This window comes from Bombina bombina, chromosome 10 (genome assembly GCF_027579735.1).
Source record: "Bombina bombina isolate aBomBom1 chromosome 10, aBomBom1.pri, whole genome shotgun sequence".
NCBI classification, from domain to species: Eukaryota; Metazoa; Chordata; class Amphibia; order Anura; family Bombinatoridae; genus Bombina; species Bombina bombina.
Window position 1 is genome coordinate 69,122,855 of NC_069508.1, and position 25,000 is coordinate 69,147,854.

Consider the following 25,000-nt stretch of genomic DNA (forward strand, 5'->3'; position numbering starts at 1 on the left):
TCCCTTTAAGAGACGGCCCAAGACTAGCGTGTTAGATATAGCCAATTGTTAGACCACATTATGAAAAGAGTTGGTGTAATTGATATACTGTGTGTATGAAATGCTACAGTTTACTTATTTCCACTGGAAGATTCAGACAGAGATTAAAGGGACACTGAACTCAAATTTCTTCTTTTGTGATTCAGATAGAGCATGCAATTTTAAGCAAATTTCTAATTTACTCCTATTATTAAATTTTCTTCCTTCTCTTGGTATCTTTATTTGAAATGCAAGAATGTAAGTTTAGATGCCGGCCCATTTTTGGTGAATAACTTGGGTTATTCTTGCAGATTGGTGGATAAATTCATCCACCAATAAAAAACTGCTGTCCAGAGTCCTGAAACAAAAAATAAGCTTAGATGCCTTCTTTTTCAAATAAAGATAGCAAGTGAACGAAGAAAAATTGTTAATAGGAGTAAATTAGAAAGTTGCTTAAAATTGCATGCTCTATCTGAATCACAAAAGAAAAAATTTGGGTTCAGTGTCCCTTTAATATTAATTAAATAAAGAATTGACAGAAAAAAAGGATATGTTACCCATATGCTTAATCACTAGCAAGGAATGCTACATATCTGTACAAAGCTGGCTAGAAAGGATTACACAAACAGTTATCCTTCAGCTACTGGTTATACTGTCATCTGCATGGTAAAAAATTATTTCAGAATCATCAGTGCTAAATTCACACTTTTCTTTACTGTGATCTTGTGGGATTTCACTGTAATCTTGTGAGTTATTTAAAATTTAGGAGGGAAGTAAAGAGACTGTGTCTGCACATGTAAGATGACCGCTCCCTAGAAAGCCTTGGGACAAGCATTCTGATTGGCTGCTTAAAGGGACAGTGTACTCCAGATTTTTTATTGTTTAAAAAGATAGATAACCCTTTTATCACCTATTCCCTAGTTTTGCATAACCAACAGTTATTTTACTTTTTGCCTCTGTGATTACCTTGTATTTAAGCCTCTGCAGACTGCCCCCTTAAACTAGTTCTTTTGACAGGCTTGTATTTTAGCCAATCTGTGCCCTCTCAAAAGTAACTCCACGAGCATGAGCACAATGCTATCTATATAACACACATGAACGAACACCCTCTAGCTGTGGAAAAACTGTCAAATGCATTTAGATAAGAGGTGGCCTTCAGGGGCTTAGGAATTAACATATGATTCTAAGTTTAGCTTTCAACAAAGAATACCAAGAGAACAAAGCAAATTTGATGCTGTCAACGGAAAAGTTGTTTAAAATGCCATGCCTATCTGAATCATGAAAGTTTAATTTTGACTAGACTGTCCCTTTAAAGTCCCTTAACAAAAGAATATGGCTACTGAGGAACTTTTGAGGCATACAATGGGTATAAAAAGTCTATAAACCCTTATGAAATTGCAGGTTTTGAAATGTAAGGGCAGAAATAATAACAATGTAAATCTCAGACTGTTCCCAGCTGTAATTTGACAAACAAAAACAAATTGTAAATTAGGGGCGTTTTCAAAGTTGTTTAAAAATGACACGCTCTATCAGAATTATGAAAGTTTAACTTTATTGTACCTTTAATGTTATACAACCGATTAGGCAATGCATTTGACTTGTTTCTGGTGGATATCCTAGATGATCTATTGTGTATTTAAAGGGGTATTATAGTAACATGTATAAATGCAACAAATATTAATCACTGCATGGCAAAAGATCTAAATACAAAGTAAATGTTTTAAAGCATTTAAAACTAATATTGATAACAAAATTTGCATTGCTTTGAAATTCAGGCTTAGCGCGCACTATTGGCTAAGAGGCAGAAACGTCACCTCTCAGCAGCGTTCTGCCGTTGGCTGCCTGAGGAGCTCAATGCAGCGAACGCTTCAAACAAATAAAGGAACTGTCAGCATGAAGTATTTTATACTTCATGACTGAAAGTCCCCTTTATTTGTTTCACAAACGCTAGGAATTACCATCACTTTAAATTGCAGGGGGGGAAAAAATAAAATAAATAAACAACAATGCTAAAGTGGCATCAAACCCAAAAAAAATCTTTCATGGTTCAGATAGAGCATACAATTTTAAACAATGTTCTAATTGAATCTATTATCTAATTTACTTTGTTCTGTTGGTATCGATTGTTGTAAACCATACCTAGGTAGGCTCAGGAACTAGAAGTTAGCTGCTGATTGGTGGCTGCACATATATTCCTCTTGCCATTGACTCACCTGATGTGTTCAGCTAGATCCCAGAAGTGCATTGTTGCTCCTTTAACAAAGGATACCAAGAGAATGAAGGGCATTTTATAACAGAAGTAAATTGGAAAGTTGTTTAAAATTGTATGATTTATTTTAATCATGAAAGAAAATTTGTGGGTGGTATGTCCCTTTAAGTACGTGCTTTGCAAAGTTTTTTTTTAAGCATTATTAAACATTTTATGTGAAATTAAGTATAGAGCTTAATGTCCCTTTAAGAGTCCATCTGGCACAGTTAAAACCTTTTCAAATGTAATACACACTAAAATTGTATTTATTATTTGTTGGTGGGGGGGGGGGGGTATTTTTTTTTTTAGTACTAAATGAACATAAGAACTTTGAATGAATGACGACACCCAGTCAGGATCTCACCTTGATCAATTCATGCATAAAGAATGTTACTTCATTTTTAGAATTGTCCATCCCCTTGACAGTCTTACCATGTATTATTGTTAAAATGTCAGCAAGTAAAAGTAAAAAATTAAAGGGACAGTAGAGTCAAAAAAAATCTTTCATGATTTAAATAGGGCATGTAATTTTAAACAACTTTCCAATTTACTTTTATTACCAATTTAGCTTTGTTCTCTTAGTATTCTTAGTTGAAAGCTAAATCTAGGAGGTTCATGTGCTAATTTCTTAGACCTTGAAGGCCGCCTCTAATCTGAAAGCATTTTGACAGTTTTTCACTACTAGAGGGTGTTAGTTCATGGGTTTCATATAGATTACATTGAGCTCAGGCACGTGAAGCTCCTAGGAGTCAGCACTGGTTGGCTAAAAGTGCAAGTCTGTCAAAAGAACTGAAATAAGGGGGCAGCTTGCAGAGGCCTAGATACAAGGTAATTACAGAGGTAAAAAGTGTATTATTATAACTTTGTTGGTTTTGCAAAATTGGGGAATGGGTAATAAAGGGATTATCTATCTTTTTAAACAACAAAAATTCTGGTGTAGACGGTCCCTTTAAATACAAATGCAGCTTGATATGTCAATATCACTGGTAATGAAAGGGTAAATTTCATACCAGAAATCTGCCACCGGGGGGCGAACTCGAGTAAATGCAACCATAATCCAGAAGTGCACAAAATAGGAGAGAGATTCTGTATGAGAATGCATCCGGTGCGCTTCTGGATCACACTTTACCACAGTACATTTCTGTGGCAGCTTTCTGTTGACCCCTTTATTGGTGCTGTTGCCTACAATATTTTGGTTTAAAGCTTTGATATTTCCCCATTGACATTTGTTGAAGTCAACCTTTTAATAGGATACATAATTCAATCATTAAAGGGACACTGTACCCAAAAATTTTCTTTTGTGATTCAGATAGAGCATGCAATTTTAAGCAACTTTCTAATTTACTCCTATAATCAATTTTTCTTTGTTCTCTTGCTATCTTTATATGAAAAAGAAGGGCATCTAAGCTTTTTTCTTGGTTCAACACTCTGGACGGCATTTTTTGATTGGTGGATGAATTTATCCACCAATCAGCAAGGACAACCTAGGTTGTTCACCAAAAAATGGGCCGGCATTTTCAAATAAAGATACCAAGAGAATAAAGAAGATTTGATAATAGGAGTAAATTAGAAAGTTGCTTAAAATTGCATGCTCTATCTGAATCATGAAAGAAAATTTTTGGGTACAGTGTCCTTTAATGATTGAATTATGTATCCTATTAAAAGGTTGACTTCAACAAATGTCAATGGGGAAATATCAAAGCTTTAACCAAAATATTGTAGGCAACAGCACAATAAAGGGGTCACAGAAAGCTGCCACAGAAATGTACTGTGGTAAAGTGTGATCCAGAAGCGCACCCGGATGCATTCTCATACAGAATCTCTCTCCTATTTTGTGCACTTCTGGATTATGGTTGCATTTACTCGAGTTCGCCCCCCGGTGGCAGATTCTGGTATGAAATTTACCCTTTCATTACCAGTGATATTGACATATCAAGCTGCATTTGTATTTAAAGGGACCGTCTACACCCAGAATTTTTGTTGTTTAAAAAGATAGATAATCCCTTTATTACCCATTCCCCAATTTTGCAAAACCAACAAAGTTATAATAATACACTTTTTACCTCTGTAATTACCTTGTATCTAGGCCTCTGCAAGCTGCCCCCTTATTTCAGTCTTTTGACAGACTTGCACTTTTAGCCAACCCAGTGCTGACTCCTAGGAGCTTCACGTGCCTGAGCTCAATGTAATCTATATGAACCCATGAACTAACACCCTCTAGTAGTGAAAAACTGTCAAAATGCTTTCAGATTAGAGGCGCCTTCAAGTCTAAGAAATTAGCACATGAACCTCCTAGATTTAGCTTTCAACTAAGAATACTAAGAGAACAAAGCTAAATTGGTAATAAAAGTAAATTGAAAGTTGTTTAAAATTACATGCCCTATTTAAATCATGAAAGATTTTTTTTGACTCTACTGTCCCTTTAATTTTTTTACTTTTACTTGCTGACATTTTAACAATAATACATGGTAAGACTGTCAAGGGGATGGACAATTCTAAAAATGAAGTAACATTCTTTATGCATGAATTGATCAAGGTGAGATCCTGACTGGGTGTCGTCATTCATTCAAAGTTCTATGTTCATTTAGTACTAAAAAAAAAAATACCCCCCCCCCACCAACAAATAATAAATACAATTTTAGTGTGTATTACATTTGAAAAGGTTTTAACTGTGCCAGATGGACTCTTAAAGGGACATTAAGCTCTATACTTAATTTCACATAAAATGTTTAATAATGCTTAAAAAAAACTTTGCAAAGCACGTACTTAAAGGGACATACCACCCACAAATTTTCTTTCATGATTAAAATAAATCATACAATTTTAAACAACTTTCCAATTTACTTCTGTTATAAAATGCCCTTCATTCTCTTGGTATCCTTTGTTAAAAGGAGCAACAATGCACTTCTGGGATCTAGCTGAACACATCAGGTGAGTCAATGGCAAGAGGAATATATTGCAGCCACCAATCAGCAGCTAACTTCTAGTTCCTGAGCCTACCTAGGTATGGTTTACAACAATCGATACCAACAGAACAAAGTAAATTAGATAATAGATTCAATTAGAACATTGTTTAAAAATTGTATGCTCTATCTGAACCATGAAAGATTTTTTTGGGTTTTGATGCCACTTTAGCATTGTTGTTTATTTATTTTATTTTTTCCCCCCTGCAATTTAAAGTGATGGTAATTCCTAGCGTTTGTGAAACAAATAAAGGGGACTTTCAATCATGAGTATAAAATACTTCATGCTGACAGTTCCTTTATTTGTTGAAGCGTTCGCTGCATTGAGCTCCTCAGGCAGCCAACGGCAGAACGCTGCTGAGAGGTGACGTTTCTGCCTCTTAGCCAATAGTGCGCGCTAAGCCTGAATTTCAAAGCAATGCAAATTTTGTTATCAATATTAGTTTTTAAATGCTTAAAACATTTACTTTGTATTAGATCTTTTGCCATGCAGTGATTAATATTTGTTGCATTTATACATGTTACTATAATACCCCTTTAAATACACAATAGATCATCTAGGATATCCACCAGAAACAAGTCAAATGCATTGCCTAATCGGTTGTATAACATTAAAGGTACAATAAAGTTAAACTTTCATAATTCTGATAGAGCGTGTCATTTTTAAACAACTTTGAAAACGCCCCTAATTTACAATTTGTTTTTGTTTGTCAAATTACAGCTGGGAACAGTCTGAGATTACATTGTTATTATTTCTGCCCTTACATTTCAAAACCTGCAATTTCATAAGGGTTTATAGACTTTTTATACCCATTGTATGCCTCAAAAGTTCCTCAGTAGCCATATTCTTTTGTTAAGGGACTTTAAAGGGACAGTCTAGTCAAAATTAAACTTTCATGATTCAGATAGGCATGGCATTTTAAACAACTTTTCCGTTGACAGCATCAAATTGCTTTGTTCTCTTGGTATTCTTTGTTGAAAGCTAAACTAAATCATATGTTAATTCCTAAGCCCCTGAAGGCCACCTCTATCTAAATGCATTTGACAGTTTTTTCCACAGCTAGAGGGTGTTCGTTCATGTGAGTTATATAGATAGCATTGTGCTCATGCTCGTGGAGTTACTTTTGAGAGGGCACAGATTGGCTAAAATACAAGCCTGTCAAAAAACTAGTTTAAGGGGGCAGTCTGCAGAGGCTTAAATACAAGGTAATCACAGAGGCAAAAAGTAAAATAACTGTTGGTTATGCAAAACTAGGGAATAGGTGATAAAAGGTTATCTATCTTTTTAAACAATAAAAAATCTGGAGTACACTGTCCCTTTAAGCAGCCAATCAGAATGCTTTGTCCCAAGGCTTTCTAGGGAGCGGTCATCTTACAGTGTTCAGACACAGTCTCTTTACTTCCCTCCTAAATTTTAAATAACTCACAAGATTACAGTGAAATCCCACAAGATCACAGTAAAGAAAAGTGTGAATTTAGCACTGATGATTCTGAAATAATTTTTTACCATGCAGATGACAGTATAACCAGTAGCTGAAGGATAACTGTTTGTGTAATCCTTTCTAGCCAGCTTTGTACAGATATGTAGCATTCCTTGCTAGTGATTAAGCATATGGGTAACATATCCTTTTTTTCTGTCAATTCTTTATTTAATTAATATTAAAGGGACACTGAATCCCAAATTTTTTTCTTTTGTGATTCAGATAGAGCATGCAATTTTAAGCAACTTTCTAATTTACTCCTATTAACAATTTTTCTTCGTTCACTTGCTATCTTTATTTGAAAAAAGAAGGCATCTAAGCTTATTTTTGTTTCAGGACTCTGGACAGCAGTTTTTTATTGGTGGATGAATTTTCCCACCAATCTGCAAGAATAACCCAAGTTATTCACCAAAAATGGGCGGCATCTAAACTTACATTCTTGCATTTCAAATAAAGATACCAAGAGAAGGAAAAAATTTAATAATAGGAGTAAATTAGAAATTTGCTTAAAATTGCATGCTCTATCTGAATCACAAAAGAAAAATTTGAGTTCAGTGTCCCTTTAATCTCTGTCTGAATCTTCCAGAGGAAATAAGTAAACTGTAGCATTTCATACACACAGTATATCAATACACCAACTCTTTTCATAATGTGGTCTAACAATTGGCTATATCTAACACGCTAGTCTTGGGCCGTCTCTTAAAGGGACAGTCTAGTCCAAAAAAAACTTTCATGATTCAGATAGGGCATGTAATTTTAAACAATTTTCCAATTACTTTTATCACCAATTTTTCTTGTTCTCTTGGTATTCTTAGTTGAAAGCTTAACCTCGGAGGTTCATATGCTAATTTCTTAGACCTTGAAGGTCGCCTCTTAAAGGGTCAGTAAACCTTAAAATTAATGTTATATAATTCGCTGCACATAGTGCAGAATTATATAACATTATTTAAGTGCTATAGCTATAAATGCCTTTTTCCCTTTTAATATTTTAAAAACATACCGCTTTTACAGACCCGCTCTCTGCTCTCTGCTGTGTGGGTCTGTTTTTTTTACTCCGCGCATCGGGCCAGCTGTATAGTCACAGCCCGGCCCGACCGCGCCATAACATTAAGTGAAGCTTGCTCCTGCTGTCAGACAGAGCAGGAGCGAGCTGCACTTAGTCTTATGGCGCGGTCGGGCCGGGCTGTGACTATACAGCTGGCCCGATGCGCTGAGTAAAAAAAACAGACCCGCTCAGCAGAGAGCAGAGAGCGGGTCTGTAAAAGCGCCATATTTTTAAAATATTAAAAGGGAAAAAAGGCATTTATAACTATAGCACTTAAATAATGTTATATAATTCTGCACTATGTGCAGAATTATATAACATTATTTTTAAGGTTTACTGTCCCTTTAAGAATGCATTTTAACAGGTTTTTCACCACTAGAGGGTGTTAGTTCATGTTTTTCATATAGATAACACTGTGCTCATGCACCTGAAGTTACCTGGGAGCCATCACCAATTGGCTAAACTGCAAGTCTGTCAAAAGAACTGAAATAAAGGGGCAGTTTGCAGAGGCTTAGATACAAGATAATCACAGAGGTAAAACATATATAAATATAACTGTGTTGGTTATGCAAAACTGGGGAATGGGTAAAAAAGGTATTATCTATCTTTTAAAACAATAACAATTCTGGTGTAGACTGCCCCTTTAATTTCCAAAATCTGCCCTGGAATTCTTTAAAAATGCCTTTCATCAGGGATTCATTTTATCTTCAGAATTCTAGATAAGCAGGTCTCTTTTGTCAACTAACTAATACAGTTTAACTGAATTAAATGTGTGTGAAAAAAAAAGAAAAGAAATTTATGGTAGGAAAATTGGAAGTTTCCTGTCTAAACTAAATATAGTTTTTCACTGAAAACCAAATCACACCGGCACTAAACTATAACCATATCTTTTGATCCCATTAGGAAAATGCTCAAATAAATAATACCTATCTAATTTTAGTAATCCCTTAATGTTCTGTACAGGAAAAGCTGTGCATTTCTAAAAGAACTGGCATTCGTTTTTTCTTTTGCAATTCCCAGAGTTTACATTAAACATAAAAAAATAAAAATACAGGGGGTATAAGTCTTTTCTTTTATGAGAGTTTTAAATCTTTTCCCCAAGAGCTGGCCTTTAACCACTTGTCTTTAATGAAGTGGGTCACTTAAAAAAAAAGAAAGAAAAAAGAACCCTCAATAAAATAAATTACAAAGACAACAAGATTAAAATGAGTTGCTGTGCTTTTGTGCTTTTGCATTGGAACCGTTAAGGAATTGACTGGCTTAACATTTCACAGCATGAGGCTGCTGAAAAGGGAGGAAATTTTATTCTCATTACCTGCAGCAGATTTACTGCAGCGAAAAAGCGCTAGGTAATTTGAGAAGTGACAGAGACGGAGATCAAAGTCTCCTCACTCTGGAAAGCCAAATAAACCCCTCTGGCTACTTCCTGTAAGGAAAATTCACTTTGGCAAAATAAAACAGATTGGTTTGAAGGAGAAAGAAAAAAAAAATGGGAGGGGGAATCCACTCTCAATTTTATGAGCTGTCATAGTAGTTTTAGTGGTTCAGAACTGTCTAGTTTAGAACATTAGATTTCCTTGTTTTTCTGTCTTGTGTCCCTTCTGTAAGTTGGGTTTATTGGGTATTAAATGCATTAATGAAAAAGACAAAAAAGAAATGAAAGAATCCATCTCTCTTTTTGAAACTGAGAAGGTTGTCCACAGAATCGTATGCAGTGCATGTGTTTATATTTTGATCCAACTTACTGAATCCTCCAGCCAAACTTTTTCAAAATAATCAGAAAGGACTGGCTTTGTCAGAACGAAGACAGCCAGCAATGCATTAAGAAACAATGTGCTAATGGATGTGTCTGGTATTGGTGGGGTTAATTAGCTTTGCACCTGCTGTCCTTGATTTAAAGGGACATAAAAACCTGCATGAATCAGATAGAGAATATAATTTTAAACACATTTCCAATTTACTTCTATTGTTTAATTTCCTTCATTCTTCAGATATCCTTTGTTGAAGAAATAGTAATGCACATGGGTGAGCCAATCACACGAGGCATCTATGTGCAGCCACCAATTAGTAGCTACTGAGCATAATTAGATATGCTTTTCAACAAAGGATAACAAGAGAATAAAATAATAGATAATAGAAGTAAATTGGAAAGTTGTTTAAAACTGCATGCTCTATCTGAATCATAAAAGAAACAAATTGGGTTTCATGTTTCTTTAAATTTTGTGATATTTATTACACTTCTTTTAATCGTACATCTAGATATAAGAAATATAGCTATACAGAGTTCTCCCAGCTGATTTTACTGACCAACCGGGTGAAATTTAAGCAAATATTAAACTAGAATTAATTAATATTAAAATTGTTCAATGTTTATTACACAAATCATCATGAAATACATTTATGTTAAATTATGCAATTAATTTGTGCTTTGTATATCAGGACATTTTATAATACAAATTATTACACTGGCTGGCAACATTTTCTGTGGAGAATATATATATATATATATATATATATATATACATACACACACATATATATATATATTATATATATACACACACGCATATATAATATATATATATATATATACACACAAATATATATATATATATATATATATATATACTGTATATACACACACACATATATATATATATATATATATATACTGTATACACACATACACACACACATATATATACTGTATACACACACACACACATATATATATATATATATATATATACTGTATACACACACACATATATATATACTGTATACACACACACACACACATATATATATATATACTGTATACACACACACACATATATATATATACACACACACACATATATATATATACACACACATATATACATATATATATATATATATATATATATTATACACTTTCAATATCCTTACAATTTTGATCTCCTCTGTAGAAAGTGATAAGTGGAGTAGCAGTCAAATAATAAAAACATTTAAAAACGGACATAAAACTCTAAATGAAACCCCTGATCGAATATTAAACTATGTGTAGTAAAAAGAAAAAAGCATTTAAGCGACAGTAAACACATTGAAATGACAAGATATCTCTGTTGTGCTGCTATAGAATGACATATCAACCAAGTTTTAATGCTAAAAAAAAAAAAAAAAAATTGGAGGAGCCAATCCGGGCTTTAGTCTGCAGACAACAAGGTTAGCTACGTTCAAAAAGTCAGTATAAAGTGCTCTGTTTTGCAGTTGTTATCAGTTAAAGCCAATTAGGCACAGATATATAACAGAGCCTTGAGAAGTCAGCAGGTGCATTTCATGTTCTGAGAATTAGAAATTGCTTAATTTTTAGAGTTAAATTTCATGAAAAGGGGACAAAATAAACAACTTTCCATTGTACTACTATTATCCCATTTTTGTTGTTTTCTTGTTACCCTTTGTTAAAAAGCAGAAACGTAAATTCAGGAGTGTGCACATGTCTGCAGCACTGTATGATAGCAGTTTTGTAACAATGTTTCCTGTCATGTAATACCCAGACATGTGCACACTACCTATCTAGATATCTCTTAAAAAAATAAGATAATAGAAGTAAATTGTATTCTCTATCTCACTGGTTTTCAAACCTGCCCTCAAGCCTCCCTAACAGGCCACATTTTGAGGATATCTGAATAAGAGCACAGGTGAAACCATCAGCTGATTAGTAAACCTGGTTATTTTACCTGCTCTCATCCAAGGTAATCCAGAAAACCTGGCCTGTTGGGGAGGTCTGAGGACAGGTTTGAAAACCAGTACTCTTTTATGTCCCTTTAATGGTTTGTTTTAAACAAATATTTTATTACAATAATCACTATTTATCTACTGTCCAGTAAATGTGCAGGTATATATAAACTGTACCACATAAATGCCCTCCCTTCAAAGTTGTAATGTGCTTTAAAAAGGGCTTTGATACCTCATGCGCTATTAGCAGGTGTACTTTTAACAACAGTGACGGTCACTGGTTGTATTACTCTATTATGAAATCACATTTAAACACTATACACTGCATAACTACTATGAACAAATTTACATGGGACTATATACCCTCTACACTGCATAATGACTACTTATTATGAGTACGAGTCAGCATATATTTTTACATCATAGTGATACAGTGTGAGTGACAGAAGAGGTATGACACAAGTCTTTTAACTACATTAGGAGCTCGGTTTTTCATCCAAGGGAGGACAGGGGCGTACATATTCGCCCCTGTCCGCCGGCTTCTCCTCTGGCGGGCTGCCCACATTTACCATTGTACCCAAGCACTCCTGTATACTCGTGTACAACCCCAGCCCCTGCCCGCGCACAGCCAATCACGTGCAGGCAGGAGCTGTCAATATCCCTAGTCAGAAAAGACCAGGAAGATTTACATTTTTTACCTAAGAGGTGGAGAAAAGGGCCGTGAAGCAGCGATCTGATGACGGCTGCTTGATAACGCCTGACTGCAGGTTCACTTGTGCAAACCTGCAGTCGAAGGGGAGAGAAGGGCTTGATAAATCAAGCCCTAGGTGTGAGGACTAAAGGTGACATATCTTAGAATAAAGCTATGAAAATATAATAATTAGGGATAGATGAGTGGAACGATGAGGATGGTAGGGAAGGAAGTTGGTGTGTCTATTGGAACTGCCTTTAGGGTTAGATTTATTAAGCTGCATTTGGGCTATGTGGACCAGGTTCGCATAAGTAAGCCTGCTGCCACATAATTAGGAAGCAGAAACTTCTTCTTTTTCCTCCCCACAAGATCAATCAACTCCACTTGCTCGTTCGGGTGATTGACAGTCCCTGCTCCAGAGCAATTGGTTGTGCCGAAGAAGGGGGCGGCGGCATGGCACAAGAAACCTCTTTTGCAATGTTAAATTTCATTGTGCCATGCAGCATCGCAAGTGGTAATTGCAGGAGAACAGGTTCACTACTAAATGTTGCCCTTAGTGTAAGCTTCTAGGTGAAGTTGGTAAATCTGGAGGGGGGGGGCATAATTATGGAAACTATGTTTTAGATGGGACAGAGGAAGTATGGGAGTGGTTTTAGTCACATGGTGAAAGAGGAAAAGGTTAATAGGGTAAAACAGACAGTAACAAAATATAAATGTATATGTAATAAACTAAAGAAAACAAACATATTATACCATGTTTATTCATTATATTTATTGGTATCTTCTTCATAACTGCATCTTATTTTGTTAAGAAGCGGTCATTAAAGGGACAAGAAACTACAAATTTTTATTTCACGGTTCAGATAGAGCATACATTTGAAAACGATATTCCAATTTACTTCTATTCTCGATTGAGCTTCATTGTCAATGTATCCTTTCTTGACGAAGCAGCAATGCATTACTGGGATCTAGCTGAACACATCTGTAAGCCAATCACAAGACGGAAAGATGTGCATCCATCAATTAGCAGTTAGTTCCAAGCTCCAATGTATGCTTTGCAACAAAGGATACCAAGAAAACAAAGCAAATTAGATAAAAGAAGTAAACTGGAAAGCTGTATACAATTGTATTCTCTATCTGAATCATGACCATTTTGGGTTTCATATCCCTTTAAGTGGTGGTTTAGGGCCCCCTTGCAGCAGGAGCTTTCAGATGAACCAGTGTAGTGAATATGTAACTGTCACAATCTCTGGCATATTATTGTGCACTATTTTCCTATAGAAATTGCCGATGTGTTACTGATGATGTTCAAGTGACACAACAGTTGGTAATTACAAGACTTTTCTTTTTTTCTTGCGCTAGAATAACATTTCAGTCAGGTCTAATCATTTTTAAAACAAATATGTCTGTATTGCGCATTATTTTTATTATGCTTTCATGAATTAATGTACTGCTGATATCTGTTCATCCAGCACTGATTCTCTCATATCCACATTGACTATCTCACTCCTAAGGCTTTATTTTTCCCCCCAATAACTTTTTAACTACACATTTACACAAAACAGCCCCCCCCCCTATTAAAGGGACAGTCAACACCAGAATTTGTGTTGTCTTAAAAGATAGATAATCCCTTAATTACCCATTCCCCAGTTTTGCATAACCATCACCGTTATAATTATACACATTTTACCTCTGTAATTACCGTGTATCTAAGGTTCAGCAGACTGCCCCCTTATTTCAGTTCTTTTGACAGACTTGCATTTTAGCTAATCAGAGCTGTCTCCATGGTAAATTGACGTGCATGAGCTCAATGTTATCTATATGAAACACGTGAACTAATGCCCTCTAGTGGTGAAAAACTATCAAAATGCATTTAGATTAGAGGCGGCCTTCAAGGTCTAAGAAATTAGCATATGAACCTCTTAGATTTAACTTTCAACTGAGAATACCAAGAGAACAAAGCAAAATTGGTGATAAAAGTAAATTGGAAAGTTGTTTAAAAATACATGCCCTATTTGAATCATGAAAGTTGTTTTTGGACTTGATTGTCCCTTTAAGCTAACATCTACTAAGCCGGTATTTCTAATATCTATTCTTTATGTTTAACACTAGAATACGGACGGCCATCAAGTCAACCTTAGCACTCAGCAGTAACAACATAGGGCTTGATTTATTAACATATAGATGCAGCTTCTGAGCTATAGGGGTTGATTTATCAAATGCTTTGCACCTGCCTTTGCCCCCTACGACTGCAGGTTCTCACAAGAGTCCATATTTATCAAGCAGCGGTAATCAGATCGCTGCTTCCCTAACCTCTCTCCCCCTCTTAATTGGAACATTTCAATCTCCCCAGTCTCGTCCCACCGGGGAGATTGACAGCTCCTGCCCGCACGTGATTGGCTGTGCACGGGCAGGGGGCAGAGTTGCACAAGAGCGTGAAAACAAAATTTATGCTTACCTGATAAATTATTTTCTTTCCTGGCATGGTGAGTCCACAAATTCATTCTAATTACTAGTGGGAATTCAACTCCTGGTCACCAGGAGGAGGCAAAGAACACCCCAGCAAAAAGTTTTAAGTATCCTCCCACTTCCCACAATCCCTCAGTCATTTAGCCAAAGGAATATGGAAAGAGAAGAGGACACAAGGGGTATAGAGGTGCCTGAAGTTTAGAAAATGACAAAAGCAGTCTCAAAATTTAACTTAGGGCGGGTCCTGGACTCTCTATGCTAGGAAAGAAAAGTTTATCAGGTAAGCATACATTTTGTTTTCTTTCTAATGGCATGGAGAGTCCTCAAATCTATTCTAATAACTAGTGGGAACCACTACCGCAGCTAGAGGACACAGAAGGGAAGGAGAACAAGACAGGCTGACCTAAACAGAAGGCACCACCGCTTGGAGAACTTTCCTCCCAAAACAAGCCTCAGCAGAGGCAAAAACATTCAATTTGTAGAATTTGGAAAATGCATGCAACAAAGACCAAGTAGCCGTCTTGCAGATTTGCTCCACAGAAGCCTCGTTTTAAAGGCCCAGGAAGAAGAGCAGCCCTAGTGGAATGAGCCGTAATTCTCTCAAGAGGCTGTTGTCCAGCTGTCTCGTAGGCCAACCGAATGTCACTTCTCAACCAAAAAAGAATGAGTAGTAGAAGTGGTATTCTGGCCTTTACGTTTACCGGTAAACACACAACAAAAAGGGCAGTAGATTGCGGAAAATCCTTAGTAGCATGCAGATAGAAATTCAAAGCACGTACTACATTCAGGTTATGTAACAGACGTTCCTTATGAGAAGAAGGATTAGGACAGAACGAAGGAATGCCAATTTCCTGATTGATAGAGTGGTCTGAAACCACCTTAGGATAAATCCCAATTTGGTACGAAGGACCGCCTTATCCGCATGTAAAATAAGATATGGGGGTTGTAGAGCCGAAAGTTCAGAGACTCTACTAGCAGAAGGAATAGCTAGAAGAAACAAAACTTTCCAAGACAACAACCTAATATCAACAGAGTTCATAGGCTCAAATGGAGCCTTGCTGCAGAACCCTAAGAACAAGATTAAGGCTCCAAGGAGGAGCAACAGGTTTAAACACAGGCCTGATTCTGACCAAGGCCTGAACAAAAGATTGAACACCTGGCAAGTTGGCCAGACGTTTATGCAAAATAATCGAAAGGGCAGAGATCTGACTCTTCAGAGTACTAACAGACAAGCCCTTCTCCAGGCCCTCCTGAAGAAAAGACAAAATGCGGGAACCCTCACCTGACTGCAAGGGAAACCCCTAGATTCATACCAGTAAAGGTATGTACGCCACACTTTATGGTAAATCTTGCGAGTTACCGGCTTACGAGCCTGAATCATGGTATCAATAACCTTTTCTGAAAAACCTCGCCTAGACAAGACTAGGCGTTCAATCTCCAAGCACTCAGCTTCAGAGAATCTAAGTTTGAAAGAAGAAAAGGACCCTGAAGAAGAAGGTCCTTCCTCAGGAGGTAATTTCCACGGGGGAAAGGATGACATCTTCACCAGATCCGCAAACAAAATTCTGCGAGGCCAAGCCGGAGCAATTAGAATCACCGAAGCCTACTCCTGTTTGATAGGTGGGCAAACAGAGGAAACAGGTAACTTAGACTGAAGTCCCATGGGACCGCCAGAGCATTGACTAGAGCTGCTTGCGGATCCCTTGATCCTTATCTTGGAAGTTTGGCATTTAGACAAGACACCATCAGATCCAACTCTGAAACTCCCCACATGAGAGTTATCATTGAGAATATCAAACAAATGCTATGAAGGAGCGCTAAAAAAACCCCCAATGGGGATAAATGGCTAAAGGTGGAGTCGGTAGGTATAACAGATGCGTCAGTAAAAAAGTAAACTAGGGTCGGAAATGTGAAATTTAAAAATACAGTTTAATTCAGAATCCTAAAAAACAGATGTGTGTATATATCACAGTAATAAAAAACACAATAATGAAAAACAATTGACCAATAAGTTAAAACAATCGATTAAAACCATAAAATTCCTCTTATGATCTATCTAAAAAAGAGTTAAAATCGATTGTTTTAACTTATTGGTCAATTGTTTTTCATTATTGTGTTTTTTAATACTGTGATATATACACACATCTGTTTTTTAGGATTCTGAATTTCACATTTCCGACCCTAGTTTACTTTTTACCGACGCATCTGTTATACCTACCGACTCCACCTTCAGCCATTTATCCCCACTGGGTTTTTTTTAGCGCTCCTTCATAGCATTTGTTTGATTCCTTCATTTGAGATCTGGTTGAGAGATCTTGCACATTGGGGAGGAGCTTGTGTGGTAGCATTTTTGGCGCTGGTGATAACTCTTTTATTCAAGTCCTTATCATTGAGAATACTTCCGGATGGAGGGCCCACTCACCGGGATGAAAAGTCTGTCTGCTCTGATAGTCCGCCTCCTGTCATATGGATGGCAGAAATGTAATTGTGAGACTCCGCCCACTGAAGAATGCGCGTTACCTCCCTCATAGCCAAGGAACTTTGAGTTCCTCCCTGGTGGTTTTTATACGCCACCAAATTAATGTTGTCCGATTGAAATCTGATAGACCGGACGAAACTCAGTTGAAGCCAGGCTATCAGTGCATTGAAGATTGCTCTCAACTCTAGGATATTTATTCGGAGGCAGACTCCTCCTGAATCCAAATCCCCTGAGCTCTTGAAGAACCTCAAACTGTCCCCCTGCCCGAAAGGCTGGCATCTGTAGTCACAATCTCCCCAGATGGCTTAAGGAAGCATGTGCCCTGGGACAGATGGTCCATCTCATCTGGATGTCTAAGACTATCCTGAGAGAGGTCCGAGTGGTCTCCATTCCATTGTCTGACCATGCATAACTGTAGAGGTCTCAGATTGAAACAAGCAAAAAGAATAATGTCCATGGAAGCCACCATTAAACCAATGACTTCCATGCACAGAGCCACTGATGGACGGACAGAGGACTGAAGAGAACAACAGGAAGCAAGAAGTTTGGTTTTTCTGGTCTCCGTTAAGAAAATCTTCATGGAGCTCGAGTCTATGATTGTCCCCAAAAAACATACCCTGGTATCTGGTACCAAGGAACTCTTTTTCAGTTTCACCTTTCACCCGTGGGAGTGGAGAATCAACAATAGAGAATCTGTATGAGATCTTACTAAATGAAAAGATGGCGCCTGAACCAACATATCGTCCAGGTAAGGTGCCACTGCAATACCATGAGATCTGGCCACAGCCAGAAGAGCCCCTAGAACTTTCGTAAACATCCGAGGACCAGTTAAGCCTACCGCACCAGGTGTTACCAGGCGGTCTCACATCCAGGTATTGACCGGGCCTGACCCTGCTTAACTTCCGAGATCAGACGGGATTGGGTGCATTCAGAGTAGTGTGGCGGTAGACTTCTAACTAAGCTGAGAGAAAATTAGTGCCGTAACTAACTGCTCAACGGAAGTAACGCTGAGCGGTCATGTGATCACAACTATTCAAAGTGTGACACAGAAGAAAATGCACGTAATTCTATACCACAGCAAACTAAAAAACTTCAACTCCAAAACAGAAAGAAAAACAGAGGCAGCAGTTTACTGGCCCTTAACATAAAGCACCAAACACATGAGGATAATAAAAAAAATTAACCTCCTCTGTTCCACATCTCACACTAATAAAGTGAATTAACCCCATGTAAGGGCTCTCACTAAACTAAACTCACAGAGACATTCAAAGGAAAAATGATTCCCTTATCTCCAAAATATGGCAGTACAGTGCCCTGCCTCTGTTGCCCAATAAAATATCCCCAAATTAAGAGGTATAAATCCTGACAGAATAACTCCTTAAGTGCTGTATCCTTCTCACCTAGAAGGCAAAAAGCCCTTACCTGTAACCAACCCTGGTTTTCTATATAGGGGTAGAATAAATGTTGGAAGGGAAGCAAGGCCGTCTTCCAACTGCTAAAGAGCCACCATAACTCTTACTAAAGAGGATTACATTGACACAGCATAGCCCCAATCCTTGCTTGCAGGACTCATAAAATGATTAAATATCTTCAGACACCATCTTTGCACATCCTCCTGATGTACAAGGCAAAGAATGACTGGGGGATTGTGGGAAGTGAGAGGATACTTAAAGCTTTGCTGGGGTGTTCTTTGCCTCCTCCTAGTGGCCAGGAGTTGAATTCCCACTAGTACTTAGAATGGATTCATGGACTCTCCATGTCATTGGAAAGAAATAGTGTTTTTGTGCAATGCTGAAGTACGCCAGAGGAGAGCTGCGGCAGACAGGGGCATGATAAAACGAATAGATAGGGTAATTTGAACAATCTAACTCACTCCAGATATAGCCTCCTTCACTAGTGTAGTCTTCTCACAAGTGACTACACCTAAAGTTTTTGAAAAAAAGAAATTATAGTGGGGTAGGAAGGGGCGCTGAACCGCAATCTGGAAATGTATATAACTTAAGACCTTTGCATTAATTTATATTTAGTTGGGTAGAGAATACCAATATTAAATCTTATATGAGGTGTGATGGTAAAATAAAATAAAATAATATAATAATCTTCTATCTTTTAGTTGGGGTAAAGAATACCAATAATAAGTTCAAGGTGTGATGATAAAATAAATTGTATAATAATCTTCTATCTTTTCAGTGGTAATATAATGTGTGCTGCGTAGAAAGCTACTTAGTGAAAGTGTTAATGAAATTAATCTTTTAGTTAATTACTAGATAATTCATTAACACTTTCACTAAGTAGCTTTCTACGCAGCACACATTATATTACCACTGAAAAGATAGAAGATTATTATACTAATTTATTTTATCATCACACCTTGAACTTATTATTGGTATTCTTTACCCCAACTAAAAGATAGAAGATTATTATATTATTTTATTTTATTTTACCATCACACCTCATATAAGATTTAATATTGGTATTCTCTACCCCAACTAAATATAAATTAATGCAAAGGTCTTAAGTTATATACATTTCCAGATTGCGGTTCAGCGCCCCTTCCTACCCCACTATAATTTCTTTTTTTCAAAAACTTTAGGTGTAGTCACTTGTGAGAAGACTACACTAGTGAAGGAGGCTATATCTGGAGTGAGTTAGATTGTTCAAATTACCCTATCTATTCGTTTTATCATGCCCCTGTCTGCCGCAGCTCTCCTCTGGCGTACTTCAGCATTGCACAAAAACACTATTTCTTTCCAATGACATGGGAGAGTCCATGAATCCATTCTAAGTACTAGTGGGAATTCAACTCCTGGCCACTAGGAGGAGGCAAAGAACACCCCAGCAAAGCTTTAAGTATCCTCTCACTTCCCACAATCCCCCAGTCATTCTTTGCCTTGTACATCAGGAGGATGTGCAAAGATGGTGTCTGAAGATATTTAATCATTTTATGAGTCCTGCAAGCAAGGATTGGGGCTATGCTGTGTCAATGTAATCCTCTTTAGTAAGAGTTATGGTGGCTCTTTAGCAGTTGGAAGACGGCCTTGCTTCCCTTCCAACATTTATTCTACCCCTATATAGAAAACCAGGGTTGGTTACAGGTAAGGGCTTTTTGCCTTCTAGGTGAGAAGGATACAGCACTTAAGGAGTTATTCTGTCAGGATTTATACCTCTTAATTTGGGGATATTTTATTGGGCAACAGAGGCAGGGCACTGTACTGCCATATTTTGGAGATAAGGGAATCATTTTTCCTTTGAATGTCTCTGTGAGTTTAGTTTAGTGAGAGCCCTTACATGGGGTTAATTCACTTTATTAGTGTGAGATGTGGAACAGAGGAGGTTAATTTTTTTATTATCCTCATGTGTTTGGTGCTTTATGTTAAGGGCCAGTAAACTGCTGCCTCTGTTTTTCTTTCTGTTTTTGGAGTTGAAGTTTTTTAGTTTGCTGTGGTATAGAATTACGTGCATTTTCTTCTGTGTCACACTTTGAATAGTTGTGATCACATGACCGCTCAGCGTTACTTCCGTTGAGCAGTTAGTTACGGCACTAATTTTCTCTCAGCTTAGTTAGAAGTCTACCGCCACACTACTCTGAATGCACCCAATCCCGTCTGATCTCGGAAGTTAAGCAGGGTCAGGCCCGGTCAATACCTGGATGTGAGACCGCCTGGTAACACCTGGTGCGGTAGGCTTAACTGGTCCTCGGATGTTTACGAAAGTTCTAGGGGCTCTTCTGGCTGTGGCCAGATCTCATGGTATTGCAGTGGCACCTTACCTGGACGATATGTTGGTTCAGGCGCCATCTTTTCATTTAGTAAGATCTCATACAGATTCTCTATTGTTGATTCTCCACTCCCACGGGTGAAAGGTGAAACTGAAAAAGAGTTCCTTGGTACCAGATACCAGGGTATGTTTTTTGGGGACAATCATAGACTCGAGCTCCATGAAGATTTTCTTAACGGAGACCAGAAAAACCAAACTTCTTGCTTCCTGTTGTTCTCTTCAGTCCTCTGTCCGTCCATCAGTGGCTCTGTGCATGGAAGTCATTGGTTTAATGGTGGCTTCCATGGACATTATTCTTTTTGCTTGTTTCAATCTGAGACCTCTACAGTTATGCATGGTCAGACAATGGAATGGAGACCACTCGGACCTCTCTCAGGATAGTCTTAGACATCCAGATGAGATGGACCATCTGTCCCAGGGCACATGCTTCCTTAAACCATCTGGGGAGATTGTGACTACAGATGCCAGCCTTTCGGGCAGGGGGGACAGTTTGAGGTTCTTCAAGAGCTCAGGGGATTTGGATTCAGGAGGAGTCTGCCCTCCGAATAAATATCCTAGAGTTGAGAGCAATCTTCAATGCACTGATAGCCTGGCTTCAACTGAGTTTCGTCCGGTCTATCAGATTTCAATCGGACAACATTAATTTGGTGGCGTATAAAAACCACCAGGGAGGAACTCAAAGTTCCTTGGCTATGAGGGAGGTAACGCGCATTCTTCAGTGGGCGGAGTCTCACAATTACATTTCTGCCATCCATATGACAGGAGGCGGACTATCAGAGCAGACAGACTTTTCATCCCGGTGAGTGGGCCCTCCATCCGGAAGTATTCTCAATGATAAGGACTTGAATAAAAGAGTTATCACCAGCGCCAAAAATGCTACCACACAAGCTCCTCCCCAATGTGCAAGATCTCTCAACCAGATCTCAAATGAAGGAATCAAACAAATGCTATGAAGGAGCGCTAAAAAAAAACCCAGTGGGGATAAATGGCTGAAGGTGGAGTCGGTAGGTATAACAGATGCGTCGGTAAAAAAGTAAACTAGGGTCGGAAATGTGAAATTCAGAATCCTAAAAAACAGATGTGTGTATATATCACAGTATTAAAAAACACAATAATGAAAAACAATTGACCAATAAGTTAAAACACTCGATTTTAACTCTTTTTTAGATAGATCATAAGAGGAATTTTATGGTTTTAATCGATTGTTTTAACTTATTGGTCAATTGTTTTTCATTATTGTGTTTTTTATTACTGTGATATATACACACATCTGTTTTTTAGGATTCTGAATTAAACTGTATTTTTAAATTTCACATTTCCGACCCTAGTTTACTTTTTTACTGACGCATCTGTTATACCTACCGACTCCACCTTTAGCCATTTATCCCCATTGGGGGTTTTTTTAGCGCTCCTTCATAGCATTTGTTTGATATTCTCAATGATAACTCTCATGTGGGGAGTTTCAGAGTTGGATCTGATGGTGTCTTGTCTAAATGCCAAACTTCCAAGATAAGGATCAAGGGATCCGCAAGCAGCTCTAGTCAATGCCTGGCGGTCCCATGGGACTTCAGTCTAAGTTACCTGTTTCCTCTGTTTGCCCACCTATCAAACAGGAGTAGGCTTCGGTGATTCTAATTTGCTCCGGCTTGGCCTCGCAGATTTTGTTTGCGGATCTGGTGAAGATGTCATCCTTTCCCCCGTGGAAATTACCTCCTGAGGAAGGACCTTCTTCTTCAGGGTCCTTTCTTCTTTCAAACTTAGATTCTCTGAAGCTGAGTGCTTGGAGATTGAACGCCTAGTCTTGTCTAGGCGAGGTTTTTCAGAAAAGGTTATTGATACCATGATTCAGGCTCGTAAGCCGGTAACTCGCAAGATTTTACCATAAAGTGTGGCGTACATACCTTTACTGGTATGAATCTAGGGGTTTTCCCTTGCAGTCAGGTGAGGGTTCCCCGCATTTTGTCTTTCTTCAGGAGGGCCTGGAGAAGGGCTTGTCTGTTAGTACTCTGAAGAGTCAGATCTCTGCCCTTTCGATTATTTTGCATAAACGTCTGGCCAACTTGCCAGGTGTTCAATCTTTTGTTCAGGCCTTGGTCAGAATCAGGCCTGTGTTTAAACCTGTTGCTCCTCCTTGGAGCCTTAATCTTGTTCTTAGGGTTCTGCAGGCAAGGCTCCATTTGAGCCTATGAACTCTGTTGATATTAGGTTGTTGTCTTGGAAAGTTTTGTTTCTTCTAGCTATTCCTTCTGCTAGTAGAGTCTCTGAACTTTCGGCTTCTACAACCCCCATATCTTATTTTACATGCGGATAAGGCGGTCCTTCGTACCAAATTGGGATTTATCCTAAGGTGGTTTCAGACCACTCTATCAATCAGGAAATTGGCATTCCTTCGTTCTGTCCTAATCCTTCTTCTCATAAGGAACGTCTGTTACATAACCTGAATGTAGTACGTGCTTTGAATTTCTATCTGCATGCTACTAAGGATTTTCCGCAATCTACTGGCCCTTTTTGTTGTGTTTACCGGTAAACGTAAAGGCCAGAATACCACTTCTACTACTCATTCTTTTTTGGTTGAGAAGTGACATTCGGTTGGCTACGAGACAGCTGGACAACAGCCTCTTGAGAGAATTACGGCTCATTCCACTAGGGCTGTCTCTTCTTCCTGGGCCTTTAAAACGAGGGCTTCTGTGGAGCAAATCTGCAAGACGGCTACTTGGTCTTTGTTGCATGCATTTTCCAAATTCTACAAATTGAATGTTTTTGCCTCTGCTGAGGCTTGTTTTGGGAGGAAAGTTCTCCAAGCGGTGGTGCCTTCTGTTTAGGTCAGCCTGTCTTGTTCTCCTTCCCTTCTGTGTCCTCTAGCTGCGGTAGTGGTTCCCACTAGTTATTAGAATAGATTTGAGGACTCTCCATGCCATTAGAAAGAAAACAAAAATGTATGCTTACCTGATAAACTTTTCTTTCCTAGCATAGAGAGTCCAGGACCCGCCCTAAGTTAAATTTGAGACTGCTTTTGTCATTTCTAAACTTCAGGCACCTCTATACCCCTTGTGTCCTCTTCTCTTTCCATATTCCCTTTGGCTAAATGACTGAGGGATTGTGGGAAGTGGGAGGATACTTAAAACTTTTTGCTGGGGTGTTCTTTGCCTCCTCCTGGGGACCAGGAGTTGAATTCCCACTAGTAATTAGAATGAATTTGTGGACTCACCATGCCAGGAAAGAAAATAATTTATCAGGTAAGCATAAATTTTGTTTTCACGCTCTTGTGCAAACTCTGCCCCCTGCCCGTGCACAGCCACATCACGTGCGGGCAGGAGCTGTCAATCTCCCCGGTGGGACGAGACTGGGGAGATTGAAATGTTCCAATTAAGAGGGGGAGAAGAGGTTAGGGAAGCAGCGATCTGATTACCGCTGCTTGATAAATATGGACTCTTGTGAGAACCTGCAGTCGTAGGGGGGCAAAGGCAGGTGCAAAGCATTTGATAAATCAACCCCTATAGCTCAGAAGCTGCATCTATATGTTAATAAATCAAGCCCTATGTTGTTACTGCTGAGTGCTAAGGTTTGACTTGATGGCCGTCCGTATTCTAGTGTTAAACATAAAGAATAGATATTAGAAATACCGGCTTAGTAGATGTTAGCTTAAAGGGACAATCAAGTCCAAAAACAACTTTCATGATTCAAATAGGGCATGTATTTTTAAACAACTTTCCAATTTACTTTTATCACCAATTTTGCTTTGTTCTCTTGGTATTCTCAGTTGAAAGTTAAATCTAAGAGGTTCATATGCTAATTTCTTAGACCTTGAAGGCCGCCTCTAATCTAAATGCATTTTGATAGTTTTTCACCACTAGAGGGCATTAGTTCACGTGTTTCATATAGATAACATTGAGCTCATGCACGTCAATTTACCATGGAGACAGCTCTGATTAGCTAAAATGCAAGTCTGTCAAAAGAACTGAAATAAGGGGGCAGTCTGCTGAACCTTAGATACACGGTAATTACAGAGGTAAAATGTGTATAATTATAACGGGTGATGGTTATGCAAAACTGGGGAATGGGTAATTAAGGGATTATCTATCTTTTAAGACAACACAAATTCTGGTGTT

The 25,000-nt window shown here is 38.1% G+C and overlaps 1 protein-coding gene and 2 pseudogenes across 1 annotated transcript in view; 2 read left to right on the forward strand and 1 right to left on the reverse strand.

Annotated features, from left to right (window-relative positions):
- The window catches only part of KIFAP3 (kinesin associated protein 3), a 479,627-nt gene that overhangs the window by 395,460 nt on the left and 59,167 nt on the right, over nucleotides 1-25,000 (forward strand).
- Nucleotides 17,946-18,064, reverse strand: LOC128641536 (uncharacterized; annotated as a pseudogene).
- LOC128641547 (uncharacterized) lies at nucleotides 20,682-20,800 on the forward strand (annotated as a pseudogene).